A 5,316-nucleotide genomic window follows, 5' to 3' on the forward strand; every position below is an offset into this window, starting at 1 on the left:
CCAAACCTAGAGAATACATTCATCATATTTTTTCACCTTCCTTACAAAAGTCTCTCTTGGGTTGTGTGTGTTGTTCGAAATAATACAAAAAATAAATTCACACAACAAACATATGACCATACAGTGCAACTTACGTGGTTTGACACAAATCTTCCTACGTTCATGGAGAGAGGTTATTCTACTATCAATAAGCGGGGACGAAAGAAAATCGATCAACTCAGGGTTACAACTCAACACCCTAAAACCTTCAACAACCTCACAGTAGCATTCTTCCAAAGAGACACCATCTCTTCATATATTACCCTTCTCCAAAGATCACAATCAAAGCTTTTCCAGCTTCCTTGTATTGACAAGGGATATCAACCTCCATGAATGAAAATAGAAATGCATTGTGATCCCTCAACCGAGTTATTTTGGGGATATTCAAGCACTTGGTCCTACTTCTAGTATGGATTCCTAAGGAGGAACCTCATTTTTAACATATTCTTTCTACTTCTTTTGAGCACTATCAATATGTACCTCATGAGCTACAACTAAATCAGGTACTTGAGTAAGAGTGGACAAACTCTGTGAAATAAATTAAGTTGCACCTAGCTTCAACTTTTATTACATATATGTGGTAGAGCAGAACTCTCTACATACTTCGAGTCTCAAGACTTTAACAAGCTTGCCTCATTAAATGTAGCATCATTGCTAATGATGATCTTCTTTTCTGGCTGATCATATAGCTTGAAGTCATTGACTTCAAGTATAAAGCTAAAGAACATAATCTTCTTTACTTGATGTTCCAATTTACCATTATGCACATGGTAGTAAGCTAGATGCCCAAACATCCTCACGTGCTCATAGTCTTTAGAAGGATGCCTGACAACATTTCCTTTGGGGTCTTCTTCCAAATAACTACAGAAGCAGATAATTCACCTAAGTTTTATACATAGTCTATGGCCTCAACCCAATAAACTCTATAAAACCAAGTATTAGACAACAAACACCAAAATATCTCCACAAAAGTCAGTTTCATCCACTCTTCCTCCTCACTCTATTGTGGTGTCTATTGAACAATGAAATGATGGCCAATCCATACTCTTTGGCACTTTCCAAGAACACATCTAATGTGTATTCACTCCCCTTATCAGAGATGATACATTAGATCTTTTTATCAGTCTAAATTTTAATCAACTTCTTCCAAGTTATGAAAAACTCTAGCATTTTGCTCTTGCATATCATGGTATACACACAAGCATATCTAGCAGAATCATTGATAAAAAGAGATGAAATATCTCCGCTCGCCAAAGAATGACGCCTTCATCAGATCCCAAAAATCTAAGCGGACTTACTCTAAAATAGCTTTTATACTGTGGATAATAGTTTCAAAAGATACTCGCGTCTTTTTGCCAAATAGACAATTTTCACAAAAAAATTAGCTTGTAGATGCTTGCTCCTTTGTTCAATCCTTACTTTACCAAAGCCTGAATTGAAGCCTCTCCAACATGAGTTAGCTGCATATGCCACAGTGTGATGGTGTGAGAAGAACCATCAACAACAATCGCAGTTCCAATCACTGTATTGCCCTGAAGATAGTAAATAGTGTGATGGCAAAGTCCCATCATAAAAAAATGCCTAAATTATATCACATAATATTAATATTCCTAATATGCACATTTTCTAATCTACAACAATTATGTTTTAATACATTTCATAGCAATGTGAACTCATGGACATTATGAGACCCGATGTCCTAAAAGGATTCAAAAAGATGCATATTGTTGGATAACATCAAATGTTAACATTAAGTAATTGAATCATTGCGGTGTATTTTACATCAAGAGTTTTTTTAGCATTAAAGTCCCTAGGAAAATGCATTATAGAGAAAAGATTGGTTCATGATATTTGCTTTAAGAAATTCATAGCATCTCTTCATTTAATTTTGAAATAAATTTTTAGGCCATAATAATTCATACACTTTATATCATGCAATAGTATCTCCTATGTAGTCCTTCCTCCGTCGCACAATTAATAAGACAAAAAAATAAAACAAAATAATAATAAGTTAGTCATACAGACGGGTCTTTACAGCTAGGCTTAGTTTAAAAGTAATCAATATCTAATTTAAAATAAAATTGAACACTACTCAAAGTTGAAATTCAAATTTGCACAAACCAAACCGCGAACAATAGAGTCTGTGTTCGTGTTCAGCTCGTTTGCTTAGCGAGCCGAACACGAGTCGTTCACAAACAAAGAGTCGTTTTGACAACCCTAATCATGTAGTCATAAGATGTTAAGGATTGGGGCAAGATTTAAAACATCACTTGAATTTAATTTAATAATTCTTATTATATTTTCTTCATTAATACTTTTAATTGATTATAAATCTTTGTAGACTTGTAGTCAATTAATTTTCTTAAAAATACTACTCATCAAAGATATATATATATATATATATATATATATTGTATCTCGAGCCAAAACGAGCCGAACACGAATGAACAAATATTTGTCCGTGTTGTTCGTGTTCGGCTCTTTAACTTAGCGGATCCCAACGACAACTATTTCACCCATAATTTAAGAAATTTAGAGATAAATTTGACAATTCTATAAATTGGGAGACTAAAATGACCTCATATAAACATTTTACTATATTTTCTTATAAAATAATTAATTGTTAAAGAAATATATTCTGGCTATAAAAATTTCCTTAAAAAATATTCAGATTTAAATAATAATAATAATTTCAATCCTTTAAAGTGTGGTTTGTATTTAATGACCCAATTATTTTAATTCAAGTAAAATCCAATAAAGAGTTTAGGACTCATTTATTTAGGTTACCATTCCAGATCAGAAATGACTCATTGACGTGAACATTGAATGATAAGCATGAGAAAATATATGAAATAAAATAAAAAATATTTTTTTAATTATAAATTAAAGTAAATTCTAAAGTAAAAAGTAAATATTTGACAACGACATTTCAGCTAGCACCTTCTGCAAAAAACAATTTAAGGTGCATTTACATACATACCACCCAATTCTTTTGCATTTACATCTGCAACATCAAAATTTTGATTTTTACAATAATAACACCTAATTTTTTTTCGATCACTTTAAAAAAATCACACTTTCAACTTAAAAAAAATTGAAATGCACGTTGCGAAGTGTTATGCATGTAAAAATTGAAGTTTTATTATGGGAGCTGTAAATTCATAAAAATTGGGTGGTATTTATGTAAATATTTCATATTTAATTATGAAGGAAAATAAGCTGGCAGGTCATGAAAGGAGTAGGTTATGGGCCCGCGTGAGTACGATCCAATGAGGAGAAAAGGCCCGTACGCTCTTTCGGATAGAAAAAAGTAATATCGGCATGGCCCATAAAACCATGTGACAACGTGCTCACGTGGCCCAAATACGGTCTTCACAGCTGTCAATACCGTACATCTCCCCCACCTATATGTGTCTCCGCTTGGCGACAATTTCTCAACAATTATTCCACCGATCTCCAACGACTTATCAATAATTCATCCAAAGATAAGAACTGCTACTTCTCTTGATTTTATCAAAATTTTATAATGTGTAACGAAGGTCTGTTTGGGACAGTTTGTAAATGTGGGCGGTATTTTAAAAACGACGCCGTACAGTTTGGCTCACACGTCTCGTCAGTTTATCTGAAATTGTGTTTGGGTTTTTACACTCAACGCAGACCGCGGGTCGACCCCCGCGGCGGGTCCACAGGCCGAGCTTTAGGATAAACAGCTTATCTTGAAACGCACAAGTTGCTCCAAACAAACCCTCAGTCATTCTCGAAAGAGCAGAAGGTTATAATATGAAAATGCAAATTTTCATTTAGGTAGGGAGACATTTATGTAAGAATCGAAGCTTAGGCATAAAAGAATGCAAATAAGTACATGTGAGTTGAGGGGTATATGTGTAAATGTTTCAAAATTAAATTAATAATTGTTGTAATGCATGATATCACATTAATAATTGAACTTTATGCCTAATTAAACAATTTCCACTAACATAACATGTTTAGAAGAAATTATATCCTTCCTTGTAATTAAAGGAAACATCAATAGAATGCAAAAAAATAAGTTAGCAAAATTTCTATAAGAAGTTCAACATTTATGTGTATGCGATGGTGGCTGCCATACTCAAATCAAGATAATTGTAACTCAACTTTCAGAGGAGAAAACGAAGACTATGACTTTAAGCCGACTTTGAGAGAACCAATAATGACATAACTTTTATACGAATGTATCTATGACAAATTTATATGAGTGTTTGTCTTTATGCATGTCATTTATGGCATGATAGGACTGAAAATCAACATAAAATTTCTCAAGGGATTCAATGAAGACAAGCTCTGAATGAATCCAGTAAAGAGCTATTTATAATTTTTGAAAGAGGCATTCTAATGTTATAGTGAATATATATATATATATATATATATATGTTGTACTTTAGAATCAAATATATATTTTACGCATAAACTTATATGATATTGAAATGTCAAAATATTATATAAAAAATTTAAATTTAAATTATAATTATAAGAAAATTTATAAAAATCGTAAAAATATGTGTACGAAGGGTGAAAGAAGAGAATGAATATGTGAAATAGGTTGAGCTATATGTTCATATAATGATCTTTCTTCGACATAATAGAGAAGATGATCTAATGAGCAAGAAAGAATCAGATAAAGGGCAGGAGAGATCTCGAGAGAGTCACGAACCCAGATCTCCATAGAAGATCTGGAAAGTTGATCTCTCATTTGGATCTCCCTCCACTCTATCTATACATGTTGAGAAAAAATAAAATAAAATACTAGTCCTAGTGTCAAAAATTTGTCAATGAAATCTTGATAAAAAGTTCATTAATGAATGTCACACGATACATAAATGAGGATGTGACATATGTCAATTCTAGACGTAGGCCCAAACTTTTTCATTTTGTCAATTTCGAAGATCATCAGCAAGACGAGCTCGAAGGATGAATCTTATATGAATCTGGCAGGTCAGTCTGCCCGTTTAGTTCGATAAGTCGATTTACTTATTCAATTCACCGGGTAATCTGACAGACCATCTTGAAAGTAGGAACAATACAGCTAACATTTCGAAAAATGCTGTCAAATAAACGTTTTAGATTATAACGTCAGAGTAGATCTACTTCAACCCAAAAAGAATGATTTTTTTTTGTATACAACTCTCTTTACTTTTTCTAAACGAATGAAAAAAATAAAGTTAAACCTAAAAGACTAATATCAAATTTTAACAATTATATATATATATATATATACATATATATATATATATATATATA

This window comes from Phalaenopsis equestris, unplaced genomic scaffold (genome assembly GCF_001263595.1).
Source record: "Phalaenopsis equestris unplaced genomic scaffold, ASM126359v1 Scaffold000002, whole genome shotgun sequence".
NCBI classification, from domain to species: Eukaryota; Viridiplantae; Streptophyta; class Magnoliopsida; order Asparagales; family Orchidaceae; genus Phalaenopsis; species Phalaenopsis equestris.